Source organism: Hyaena hyaena, unplaced genomic scaffold (assembly GCF_003009895.1).
Source record: "Hyaena hyaena isolate Hyena2069 unplaced genomic scaffold, ASM300989v1 scaffold_572, whole genome shotgun sequence".
NCBI classification, from domain to species: domain Eukaryota; kingdom Metazoa; phylum Chordata; class Mammalia; order Carnivora; family Hyaenidae; genus Hyaena; species Hyaena hyaena.
Window position 1 is genome coordinate 603,625 of NW_024081210.1, and position 14,116 is coordinate 617,740.

The 14,116-nt window shown below is 37.7% G+C and overlaps 1 protein-coding gene across 1 annotated transcript in view; it reads left to right on the forward strand.

Annotated features, from left to right (window-relative positions):
• ERP44 (endoplasmic reticulum protein 44) overlaps nt 1-14,116 on the forward strand; it is a gene marked incomplete at its 5' end in the record, with an annotated part of 103,197 nt that overhangs the window by 879 nt on the left and 88,202 nt on the right. The window lies entirely within an intron of this gene.

The following is a 14,116-nucleotide window of genomic DNA, read 5'->3' on the forward strand; positions in this document are numbered from 1 at the left end:
TGGAGGCAGTGATGATCTGAAAACCTCAGCTCAAGGCCTCCCTCAGATTTTGTCACACACACCCCCACCCCGAAATTTAAGCAGAATTCTTTTTCAGTGCTTCTGGTTTGAGAGTGACCGGGTCTTCTGCACGCATTTGCCCTCATTTCTAAACTCCCTCACCTGCTTGGCTCCATCCCATCGTTTAGAGGAATCTTTCCCCGGTCCGTCTTTCCCCAAAGTACATCTTGCATGTGCAAACTAAGTAATACAGGCTGCAAGTCCATTAGAGACAGAAGTGAAAGCGGACTCCATATGGCAAAATACCTTTCATTGAGCCGTTATTATAATACAATATTTGAAAAGCCTTTAATTGTAGATTTTTAAAAAGCCGAATTTAAGAATAACATTAAGTAAAAAATCACCTTTTTTTTTTTTTTTTAACAACTTAAGCATAATAAAGTGACTCACAGAAAGGCGTATAGCTGGTTCCTGGCAAAACTGAGACCCGCAGCAGGTCTCTTGACTTGCAGTGCTTATTCCACCATATCACGTTACATTTTTAATATTTGTATTTGGAGGTCTCTTAATTTCTCTCTCCCCCCTCTCCCTGTTTTTTCTTTATGATTTACAATTCATATTCAAAAGCCATATATTTGAATCTTTTCAGAGTAAAAGCACTATGAAAGACTAAAGGGGATGTTAAAGTACTTTTGAGAACTAAAAGTTGAGTATAAACATATAATATTAAATGATGAAGTGTCTTATGGCCATTGCTTATACAGCAGTGAGTGACTTCTGCATAGAGGACAATATTCTGTATAGAGCTGTTTTTGATAATTTCATTATACACTGTGCTTCTCTTTTCCTTCTAGAAGTACTGGATTAAAGCTCAGTGTTATTAGAGATCACCCTCTCTTTAAAGACTCTAGATACTAACCTTTTCCCTGTCCATAAAATGGTCTGAATTATGAGTTGTCTGCTAGAAATTACTCTTACGTTACTGAAAAAAAACAAGAAGTAAACAAAAACCAGAAAGGTAAAAATCTTAAGACCTTAGATAAGTTGAAATACTGAATAGAAAGACGACGTCAGACACACTTTCCTGGAATGTTCTGTTTGGTTGTTGGACTAAGTTTAAGAAGGAGAAAGTATTTATTTTGAAATAATTCCTACTTTATATGTAAATCCCCCAAATCCTATTAAGTAGAAAGAGACTTCCCCCACCCCTGATAACTCTAAAGTCTAGTTAACATTTTGTATATTTAAGTAAATGTAGAGGAATAGAAACTTAGAAGACATTTTGGAGCATACTTGTAAAGTTAATGGGCGGGAAAATAAAGTCCAAGAAAAGGCTTCATAAACTAGAATTACAAGTCAAGCTAGATTCAGTTTGAACACAGTGTTTAATAAATAGTTTTAATAATCATATACTAGTTAGCAAATATTTATAAAACATCTGTTTAATCGATGCTGGAGGTACTTATCTAACTGGTAGTTCTGTTCTAGGAGGGAACCTGCTTACTCAGCATCCCACCTGTCTAAAAATATATCCTTTATCTTCCCCAGTGTATTTTCTTCCTCCTCCCTCCAGCTTCCCCTCAGATTGCAAGTTACTCCCTCCCACATACAGTCATTGAATATCCAAGTTCCCACCTAGCCGAGGTCATCATTTTTCCCTCAAATGGCCTGCCCTAAAAAGCCATATGTTCCCTCACTACAATTTTTTTTTTTAAAGGAAACTATACCTCAGCCTAAATCTATGAGGACTTAGTGGTGTTCATAAGGTAATAGCTGAAACATATAATCCTAAACTTAAAATTTTTTAAAAAAAATTTTATGTTTATTTTTGAGAGACGGAGAGAGACAGTGCATGTGGGAGAGGGGCATAGAGAGAGGGAGACACAGACTCGGAAGCAGGCTCCAGACTCTAAGCTGTCAGCACAGAGCCTAGCACGGGGCTTGAACCCACGAACTGCGAGATCGTGTCCTGAGCCCAAGTCGGACGCTCAACCAACTGAGCCAGCCAGGTGCCCCGTACAATCCTAAACTTCTATAGAAAAATGTTTTTCTTTTCCCTGATCTCAAAAACATTTTGGAGCATATCACTGTATGCCTAAAGAGCCTCTCTCGGATGGGTAACTTAAAACGTAAGCTCAATGTGATAACTTTTTTCCTGGGCTTTCATACATATTTTGCATTTGTATTTATATATTATATATACATATTTTTAAACTTTTATGTGTATATTTAAAATCAGGGTCTTGGAGAATGGATTCTTTTTCTTCAGGGTTGCTTTAGGAAATCCCCCCATTGCCTTTAAATTATTTTTAAACTCCACTGAATTTGCAGTATGCCTTGGACAAAGTGAGGTCTTCTAGATGCACTGATTTAGGACAAATCAGAAGAGAGATTTGAGTCACCTGACAAATGCAGTGAGCACTTAATCCTCCTGATGCCTTTTCTATCCCTTACTGTGTTATTTTGTTTCTGTTGTGGTTCGGGTTGATCCTGTGGGTGTGTGTTTACAACTTGAGTTATGAACTGTGTGTAACCTGTGCCCCCATAGCTGTTCATCATATTTTGTGGATGATTTGAATGCTGGAGGTAGCAGTGATGCTCTGCTGCAGACCCATGTGTATTGTATCTGGATTGGGAAATTCCTTCCAGGTGTGTGTGTGCTTTTAAGGAGCGCTACTTGAATCAGAGAACAGCACCTGGCCAGATGTAGCATGCCATCATGTTTTCACTTCGTTATGTGACAGTCATTACATAGTAGCGCATAGGATGTTATTTCATTTATCATTCTAGTAAAAAAGTCAGTACCTTTTTCTACTTAATCTTTCTATCTGGGATAGATGTATTCAGGATTGAAAGTGATTATTTTCCCCTTAAGTGTTTCTTAGCAGTTCTTCCTGCATTGCTTGTATATGAGTTCTTAAAAGGTGATATAAGAGAAATAAGACTAAGTTGGGATGAAGTTGTTTGATATATTTTAAGTAGCCTCTTCTGTGGTTCAGGGATTTGTAACACTCCAGTGGCTTTATTGAAGATGTTTTCTCTTGAGTTTCTTGATAATTATGTTTATACATCCTAAGTTCTTCCCAGTTCTGATTGTATCGTGCCTGGACATGAAGGCTTTTGCCTTTGTTGTTCCTGGTTTGTTCAATATTTATAGGAAGCCAAGAAAAAAAATTTTTTAAGTTTATTTATTGATTTTGAGAGAGAGGCAGAGCGAGCGAGTGGGGGAGGAGCAGAGAGAGAAAGAGGGAGAGAGAGAATCCCAAGCAGGCTCTGTGCTGACAGAACCCACAGTGACCATGAGATCATGACCTGAGCCGAAATCAAGAATGGGATGCTAAACCGACTGAGCCACCCAGGCGTCTCAAAAAAAATCTGCTTGTTAGAAACCTAAGTAAATCTATTTAGAGAGCTAAATAAGCTGTTATTTAATTAAAATCTTTCTAAGTGTCTTAAAAATAGGTACGGTAGAATTCAGAGATGTCATTAATGCCATCAATGCCAATAATAAGTACAGATTACAGTCTTCAAGAAGAGTACTTTGGGGACTTGGTTCATTCATAACTAGGTGAGTTATTTATTCGGTTGCTAATACTTGCTCCAGATTAGTGGTTTACAAAACCTGGTTGCTGGTTGGAATCACCTGGGGCAGTTTTAATAAAATAATGTCTGGCCCTTTACCACACCAGTTATATCTGTGGGACTTAAACATTGTTTTGTTAAAGAAAAAAAGTCCTTGGTGATTTTTTTTTCTTTAGTATGTCTTTGTAAAAGAAAAGAATTAAACAACAAAACCAAACCCAGAATACCATTATCAATGTGGAAAAATAAACAGAAGTTCCTTTGTCTCATAAAATACGTAGTCAATGTTCAGATTTTCCTGATTATTTCAAAATTTTTTTAAATAAATTGAATCTTCAAAACAAGAGTCAAGTAACGTCTATACATGGCACTTGGTTCATATGTCTCTTAATTTTTTTTTAACAAAACTCTATATTCTCATTTTTTTCCTTGTAATTTATTGTCGAGGAAACTGAATCCTCTGTCCTACAGAATTCCCATATTTGGACATTGCTAGTGATATCCTTGTGTGTGGTTTTGTGTTTCTCTGTTCCTTGTGTTTCCTGTAAATTTGTAATTAAATTTGTGTGGTCCCAGCCACCAACTCTGTACAGTTAAGTTCATTTGTTTCATTTAACTTTCATTTTTTACCTTCTAAAAACTTACCTTCTAATGTATAATTATGTCCAATTTACTGCCTCCAAAAACCAAATCTATAAGATAACTATATTTGGACAAATCTAGCTTCTATTTCTGTCTGTGTGCTTTTCTCTCTCCAATATAAGAAACCTTTAAAATTTTTTCAATTTTTAATTCCTTTTTTTTTTTTTTTGTAAAAGAGTAGGCAGTGCTTCTATGTTTGTGTGTATGTTTCTCCCTCGCCTGTGATAAACTGTAGCATATTATACTTTCCCTTTTTCCCCCTTTTAAACTTAAAAGTGGATGGAAGTGTTGAATCGCTGAACTGTACACCTGAAACTAATACAGGCTATACTGTATGTTAACTGATATTTAAATAAAAAGTTAAAAGTGTATCCTAGAGATCAGGATAGGGGTATCCCTTATTTCTTTTCATTTTTTTTTTTTAACGTTTATTTATTTTTGAGACAGAGAGAAACAGAGCATGAGCTGGGGAGGGACAGAGAGAGGGAGTCACAGAATCTGAAACAGGCTCCAGGCTCTGAGCTGTCAGCACAGAGCTTGATACGGGGCGTGAACGCACTGACCGCGAGATCATGACCTGAGCTGAAGCCGGACGCTTAACCGACTGAGCCACCCAGGTGCCCCCCCCCCCTTATTTTTTTTAAACTTATTGTTCCACTTGGTATATGTCCCAAATCCATTTTTGTTTCCATGTTTCTGCTGTAAGAAATAGTTATGTAAAGATTAGTTGGTGCATACATATTTTTGTTAGTGTGTCTTTGGGATAGACTCCTATAATTGAGTTGCTAAGGGCAATGGTATATGTATATGTAACTTTGTAGCTGTTGCTATTGTGTGAAATTCCTCTCCATGCGAGTTTTGCCAGTTTGTGGTCTCACCAACAGTGTAACAATTTTCCTATATCCTGTCAACAAGGTATGATGTTGACAGATTGGGTGTTTGTCAATCTGATAGGTGAGAAATGGTATCTCAGTGCATTTCAATTGGATTCTCTTTTAAGATAGGTGTGATTGAGCTTTTTTTTGATGGGTAAAGACCATTTGCATTCAAGTTCTTAACTCATTATTTCCTTAGTTGATTCAATGATGCAAGTAGATTGAGAGGCTCTGGAAAATCCTACCCTCTCTGAATTCAGTAATATTTGTGATGGGTTAAAACTTGGAAAAGCCTTGGGGAAGATTTCTGATTGCTGCAGTTACTGAAAACTTTTTCTATACTGTAAACCATGATTCTTAATAGCTTTATGATAATTTGGCTTTTAGATGCACTGTAATTTACTTCATCTTTTGTGAAGACATTTGGAGTATTGGTTATTTTCAAGTTTTCATAGAAAAAAATGTACAAAAGATACATATGTGATGTTTACTGCATATCTCCAAACACATTCTCAGGATACTTTTGTAGAATCATATTTCTTGGGTCATTTGACATATCTGTTCTTTGGGATTTCTGATACGTTGTACCACATTGTCCTTTCAAGAAGTTGTTTACTCTTATTTCCTCTAGTAAATCAGAATAGAAATACTCACAAGATATAGTCTAGGAATATTGGAAAGTGATGTTCCTTTGTCTATTCATTTAATGTCTGTTCAAAAGGTAGAGTGCAAAGAGTTCTGGACTTCATGTCAGGGCATTTATGTACAAGTTCTGTCTCTTCCATGTACTTAACGTCATAATCTTGGATAAATTACCTAACTAGATTTTTTTTTTAGTGTATAAGGTAAGGACATTGGATTCAGTGATTCAAGGTTTCTTTAGTCTATTTTGTTTTTCAGAAAGGAGTTTACTCTGACTCCTCTAATTAATATACTTATTATGTAATTGGATATCTTCTCAAAAAAATCTACCTTTTCAACAAGTTGCGGGTCTGTACCTCCTCTCTGATCCAGTGCAAAGAATAGCATGCTTTGGTCACAACTTTTCTGATTTTGACTATTGCTGTGCTCCATTTCAGTTAACCAAGGAAGTGATTAAAAAGTTAGACTTTTCGTAGCATTTATTGATCTTTAGCCTACCCTTGATTTCATTCAGAGGAACTATCTGTGGCCCAGGCTGCAGGAACTTTATGGCATCGGTATTATTCTTTCCTTTCTCCCTGTCATTTGAATGCCTGTTTGCTATCTGCTGTAGAAGTGAAAAATATAATTGAGATGCGTATCACACTTCCAAGAAATTTATAATTCAGTTGGGAAGAGAAGATGTGTATGTAAATAATTAGAATTCCAAAAGGAAAGTGATAGGTGCCTGTAAGGTATTTGGAGAAGTGGCTCATAGATCTGCTACCCAGCAGTGTGGTTGTAAGACTAAGTGTGTGCATCAACTGGGAGTTTTTTCTAGTGCCCCCACCCCTGGCTGAATCAATCTGCACTTTCGCAGTGTATCCAGCTGATTCACATATGACCGTTAAAGGATGAGAAGTATAGCTGTAGATGTTTGAGAAAAAAGTACTTCTCAATGGAAGAATCAGAGACGTCTTCTTGAAAGATAAGTAGGGTCTTGAAGAGTTAAACTGGTGGGTTGATTTTCGGTCCTGAATGCAATGAGTAAAAAAGGCTTGTGCCTTTTCAATAACTTAATAGACCTTTCACATGAATACCTGTGGTGGTGTTTATTCTTGGTTTTTTTATTTAAAAAATTTTTTTTTAATGTTTTACTTATTTCTGAGAGAGAGAGAGAGCGAGCGAGCCTGAGCAGGGGAGGATCAGAGAGAAAGGGAGGTACGGAATCCGAAACAGGCTTTAGGCTCTGAGCTGACTGTCAGCACAGAACCTGACGCGGGGCTCGAACCCACGAACTGTGAGATCATGACCTGAGCTGAAGTCGGGCACTCAACCGACTGAGCCACCCAGGCACCCCCGTTTGTTTTTAAGAAATCTTGCTGTCTTGCTGACAAGGTCAGATGTCACATTTGGTCCTAAAGAAGTCAGCAAACCCTTTGGCCAGTTTCTTGTAAAACAGCTCATTATTACCTTATTACCTTAGCTGAAATAAAAATCATGGTCTTCAGTGGATTCTCACTGCATTCCAATTACTCCATTCAAAAGGGAGGGACAATGCCACTTTGGAAAAGTCTCTTCTGTAATTCTCATATCTTGGTTATGTTTTTGTAAAGACTGAAATCAAATTCTTTCTGCTTTGATTCCCTTAGTGATACTGTGGTCAAGATCTCTATGTTTCCTCCAGACCTGTGGTTTTCTCCTTATTTAAAACCTTGAGTGTTACACTTAGTTCTATGTTTAAGTCATTCAAGTTTGTAGACATGAACGTTGCTAATATAACAGAGAAAAACAATGAAAGAGAAGAAGGAAGTCCTCTCAGACAAGCATTCTAGTAGTATATGAGATAAAGAAAACTGTTGAGTGAATTGTAGAGTATAAATACCTTTTCATTTCTTCCCTAAAATGATCATAGTCTAGTAGTAGGAAATTTAGTATTTGTATTTGAGGGTTTTAGGAAAAGTTCTTTAGGAATCAGAGGAATTTTTGATGCTGGAAGAAAGGAATTGGAGCTCTTTTTATTTTCTGTGGTATTCTACCACGAATGTCTTGCTTGCTTCAGTAGGCAGGAAGGGATGTAAGAACCATGAGTGGATCCCATGCAGTAATATCGACCGAGGGTATAGTTGTCTAGAGTTTTGTTGTAAATTTAAATTCATTAAAATTAAATAAAATATAAATTCCATTCCTCAGCCAAAAGAGACAGTTTCAAGTGCTCAAAAGACCCAAGTGACTAGTGGCTACTGTAAGCAACAGTGCAGATAATGGAATGTTTCCACTGTTGCAGAAAATGGCACTGGATAGTGCTGTTCAGATCTTGTTGTCGCTGCCCATCTCAAAAACCAAGATGAACTGAGATAAAGAATGAGGAAAATGTCTCAAATAGTGTTTCACAGCTTGTGAGGAGCATACGTCTTGCCTGGAGAGGGACAGCAGTAACCTGGAAAATGTCGGTCATCTTATCAGTGAGCACAGATTTGGCTTTTGGTTGCTTGCTAGCAGATTTAAGGAGGCACCAGAGAATACTAGTTAAACTAGAAAGTAAGAGTTTATGTATTAGTATTGGTCCTTTCACTAATTCACAAAGTCACTTAGGGCAAGTCATTTTCTTTCTTGATGCCTTAATTTTTCAGTTGAATATTGAGTAGGATCAAATAGCCCCTTCCGGGAATCTAATGGGCATTCTGATGGACTCTGTGATTTTAGAATTTGAGGGTTTGTAGTTTGTCTCTGTGGTAAAATCCTTTTTGAGGGCTACATTTTTAGAAATGATACTTTAGGGGACGTTTTATTGAATAAGAACATCCTTCCATTTATTTAGTAAAATTACCTGTAAAAAGATGGCCTGTTGATATCTTTTGTTTGTTTTGGGTATCAGAAGGATACCCTTGCCAGAAGCCTAATCTTCTAATTTGATTAAATCCCTAAATTGGGGCGCCTGGGTGGCTTAGTCGGTTGGGCGTCCGACTTTAGCTTGGGTCATGATCTCGCGGTTGTGGGTTCGAGCCCCGCGTCAGGCTCTGTGCTGACTGCCAGCTCAGAGCCTGGAGCCTCTTTCGGTCTGTGACTCCCTCTCTCTCTGACCCTCCCCTGCTCACGCTGTCTCTCTCTCTCTCCTAGAAATAAATAAAAAACATAAAAAAATTAAAAAAATATCCCTAAATTAATGTGAATCTCTTTCTGCCTGTTTCAGAATGGCCAGAAATTATATGAACTCATGAAGACAGACTAATGTTTAATACTTAAATTAAATGGAAGTAAAATTTGTCAATCCTTTGGACAAGATACTCTCATATTTACATGCCTATTTTTCAGCTGTTTTGTTGTATTTTGAAGTTTTGGAAACTGTAGAGGGGGAAATGCCGACATTTAAAAAATTAACACCACATTGAAGTCTATCTTTTTGCTTGAAAGAACACTTTCAAGTGTCAGATAACCGTTGTGATTTTAGAGTTATCCTGAGAAAAGAAATTTGGACATTCTTAGTTCCTTTGACTTTTCTTTCTATGGTTTTGGCCCAAGTGCAGTAAAATCTCAGCTAGCTGTTGACAAGCATACACTTTGTAATGATTTCACATTCTGAAAGAGCTAAGGAAAAAGAACTGCTTTTTTTGTAGTCAATGTAATTTTTTATTTTTTTATTTAAAAAACTTTTTTAATGTTTTTTTTTTATTTCTGAGAGAGAGGGAGACAGTATGAGCAGGGGAGGGTCAGAGAGAGAGGGAGACACAGAATCTGAAACAGGCTCCAGGCTCTGAGCTGGCTGTCAGCACAGAGCCCGATGTGGGACTCGAACCTACGAACTGTGAAATCATGACCTGAGCCGAAGTCGGGTGCTCAACCAACTGAGCTACCCAGGCTCCCCTTATTTTTTTTTTTTTAAGTTTATTATTTTGAGAGGGAAGGAGAGATGGTGGGAGGTGCAGAGAGAGAGAGACAGAGAGAATCCCAAGCAGGCTCCATGCTGTCAACAGGGAGCTCAATTCTGCTTCACCTTATGAATAGTGAATAGCATGATCATGACCTGAGCCAAAAACAAGAGTCAGACGCTTAACCAACTGAGCCACCCAGGCTCCCCATAGTCAAAATATTTTTTTATAAAACAGCTACTCAAATCGACTCATTCCTTAAGCTTTCTAGATAGCACCAGTTTTTACCGTTAAGAATGGATACTGATTCTCATAGGAAGTCTTACAATCTCACAAGACTCACAATTAACAGAAGTACCACAGTGTCGCAAAATATTTCGTTCTTTTAATTGTCCCTGTGCTCATATCTTCCAGAAATAATTTGAAGAATTTTTCCCTTAATGATAACTTGAAAGTGTATTGTCTAAAGAGAAAGCTTTTAAATTTATTTTTGTTTTATTTATTTTTGATACAGAGAGAGACAGAGCACGAGTGGGGGAGGGGCAGAGAGAGAGGGAGACACAGAATCTGAAACAGGCTCTCAGGTCTTAGCTCGCTGTCAGCACAGAGCCCGACGCGGGGCTTGAACCCACAAACCGTGTCATGACCTGAGCCAAAGTCGGATGCCCAACCGACTAAGCCACCCAGGTGTCCTGAGAAAGCTTTTAGAAGAGTGTTCAGTTTAGGAGTCAGAGACTTGGGCTGAAATCTTGGATTTGCTACTTTATCTTGCCTGTTAACTTCTGAGGAATAATACAGGTATTCTGTCCGACTCGTAGGAGGTGTTGTTATTTGCATGCTCCTACTATGATTTTGTAGGACAAAAAGTAGTTAAAAGTATCACATTTTCTTACTCTAGATCTTACTTTCTAGTACAATACCTTATACAAGATGTGCTCAGTAATAATTTTGTTAAGCGAGTAGCAAAAAGAAGAGAGAGAGCCAGGGTAGTAAGGAGGATCAGGAATACATAGAGGAGTTGTAGTTGGTAAGCATCATGAAAGTGAGCCTTAACCTAGGTGAGGGAGTTAGCCTTTTGAATTTCTTTCTTTTTATTTTTTTTTAGTGGCTTTATTTTTGAGAGGGAGAGAGAGAGAGTTGGAGAGAGATAGAGCATGAGCAAGGGAGGGACAGAGAGAGAGAGGGAGACACAGAATCCGAAGCAGCCTCCAGCCTCTGAAATGTCAGCGCAGAGCCCACCGTGGGGCTTGAACTTGTGAACTGTGAGATCATGACTTGAGCCAAAGTCAGACGCTTAACCAGCTGAGCCTCCCAGGTACCCCAGTCATTTGTATTCCTTGAGGAAGAAGGCTTTCAGGCAAGGATAGAGTCCTAAATGTGGGAGTGTCCCAAGCATATCCAAGGGCCAGCCAGGAGGATGGCATGGTGGTCCTACTGGGCATAAGGTACAGTGTATTAGAAGATGAAGTCATGTAGCTCAAACACATTTTGCAAAGTTGTGCTTACTTTTACTATGTATGTTGTTTACTGATTCTTTCTTTGCTTTTTCTGTGCTTTATTTTATTAAAAAATCGCTGGCCTGACCTCAATAAGGTAGAACTTCCTAATAGTGCTGGAAATAGTGATGTCCTCAGCTCTGGCCCAGCTGCTCCTGCTGGGAGTAGTCTCATGTGCCAGTATTTATCCTGGTGGGCCCCCGGTATGCTAAATTAATAATATTCTCTCTGTAGGACAGGGTGGGTCACAACCTATGGTTGTAGTAGCTTCAAATGTTGAAAGTTTTCCTAACATACGTTTTTTATTCCTGAAAGCAGTATGCTTTCATGATACAGAAAACTGTAATGAAAGTAAAAAGCTCAGATCCTACCCACTGATAGCATTTTAATATATGTCCTTCCAGTTTCTTCCTGCGCGTATTTGGAAGGCCTTTAACAGTAACATGTATGTTTGGAATCAGGGAGGTTTGTGTTGTTGCTCTTGTGTGACCCTGGTGTAGAGCGGTATAGCGCTGTTGATGTGGGAACACAGAAGATGCCCCTGTGTGTGCCTGTGCTTGTATTCATCTAACTTGGAAATGACTCCTAGCTTGACCACTGAACTTTAAGAAGTTATTTAACCTTTCTGAGTTTCTATTTTCTCTCCTCTTCTGCAGAGTTCTAAAAAGACAAATAAGACTATTGGTGAATGTGTCCACAGTGTATAGTAGGCACTTCAGCTTTTCTGGTTTCTGCCACATAGTAGGTTCTCAACAAATACTGCTTGAATGAGGGAATCTGTGAGAGATGAATGATTGAATACATTTCCTTTTTTGGTTAACTTTCAAGTTGTCTGTCCAGTAGTATTAAAATTGAGTGCACTGGGACGCCTGGGTGGCTCAGTCAGTGAAGCGTCTGACTTCGGCTCAGGCCATGATCTTACAGTTTGTGAGTTTGAGCCCCGCGTCAGGCTCTGTGCTGATAGCTCGGAGCCGGGAGCCTGCTTCTGATTCTGTGTCTTCCTCTCTCTCTGCCCCTCCCATGCTCATGCACTCTCTCTCTCTCAAAAATAAGTAAACATTGAAAAAATTTAAAAAAATAAAATAAAATTGTGTGCACTGAAGTTATGAGCTGGCCTGACTGGCTTCCAGCTCCTGTGGTCTTCTGATGCTGGTAATTACACTGTCAGTATTCTACTCACAAAAGCAGCTTAAAAGTGTGACTATTAAATGAGTAAGTTGTCTACTTAGCCTTTTTTTATAACTGTACTTAGTTTTGCATATAAATTCAGCATATAATGATAGTAGCAGTTAATGGAGACAGTTGCATTTTGTTATACAGGCCATTGGTTTTATGATTGAGATATTAATTTGAACCCTATCTGCTACTCATTTGGAGAGGTCACTTAACCTATTTGAGTCTTCATCATTTAACAAATGTTTTTGTGTACTGAATACCAGATACTGTAAAGCTTCAGTTCCTCATTTATAAAATAGGAATAATATAATTCCTACTTCAGCTTCAGAGTTGTTATACTGATGTAAAAGTGATAATAAATGGGTTTGTAAATACAGGTTGTTAGACTGAAATATTTTTGCATGCTTCATCCATGCTTTCAACTTGGTTTCTCTCCCTAGAAGCCTAGATATGCAATGTATATCCCTTTCAGGGAAAGTTGATGAATTATGGAAATGGTTCTAGGTCTGGATTTCCAGGATAACTGACAATACCAGAAGGTAGAGTGACTTTCATGCTGGAAAGACCTAGCTCATTCCCAGCTCTACCTCTTTGTAGCTGTGTGATCGATACTAAGCAAAGTTCCTTATCTTTCTGACCCTCAAATTTTCTATTTTAAAGGTAGGGATGATTTTTTTGCAAAGTTGTAAGATAAGCTATATGGCATATAAAATAGTTTGCATCGTCTGGCACAGAGGAGGTATTTTTGTTTTGTAAGGTGATGAATAGAGAAGGAAAGCTTGTCAAATGGATGGAGTCATTACTATGAAATGGAGAAAGTACCTTGTAGGAGGACAGCACTTGTGCTCATCATCTTTCTGTGCTTGTACTACCTATTTTTTTGACCCTCAGAAATGAGTAAATGGATGAGCTTTTTATTCTAAAAGTCTAATTCTAAATATTAGTGATTTCTAGAAGTACTTATCAACTTGTCTCTTTCCCCTGGTGAGTTATGCAATAGTCTTATCAAAATAGTGACAAATGTAACTGTGATTGATAGAAATAAATATGTAACTTGATATGCATTTCTGCTTTTAATACAAAAGCAAACAAATTCCTGTAAGTGGTAGAAATGAAAGTGGAGAAACATGCTTTATACTTTGCGACTTGAAAGGTATCATTTGCTTCACAAAGAAAGGCATAATTTCTGTTACTTTGTACACTCAAAATCATTAAAAAAATATATCCTTGACTTCTGTAGTTGACTAAATATTTGGAAAATGATGATTCTTTGGAAATATGTAATCTTTCTCTTATTGAATTCAGTAAGGGAAGAGAAGATTATTATAGCAGATTTTTGGCCACTGAAGAAATAGAAAAATAAAAATCCTATTTGTGTAGGTGTGGAAGATTCAAATTGCTGGTTATACAGTTTCATTCGTTCTATAAGCCTAACTTACTTGTATGATAGTTATCCCTTAAATATTGCTTCCAGTGGGGAGTAAAGTTATTTACACATAAGCATGTGTAATATCTAATACTCTTTTAAGTTTTGGCCCAACACTTTTAGTAAGTTATAGATTTCATGAAAACTGAGGGTTATAAATATTTTTGAATTTGGATACTCTGATGAAGGTATTTGCTGAGAACCTTATTGGTAGATAAGATAGTGTATGATGGGTTTTTCAACTTGGATCAAGAAAAGCTCATCATATAATCTTGCTTTTCTAATTTCATTGATACATCTACAAATCCCTCCAATTGGGAAGATGAGTACTTGGTTAGGAGAGGAAAGTAAATTGTGTTTCCTGGTTCTACAAAGTTTATGTAAAGACCTCCTTGATATATACCAGTTATTATCTTGAACAAAAGAGTG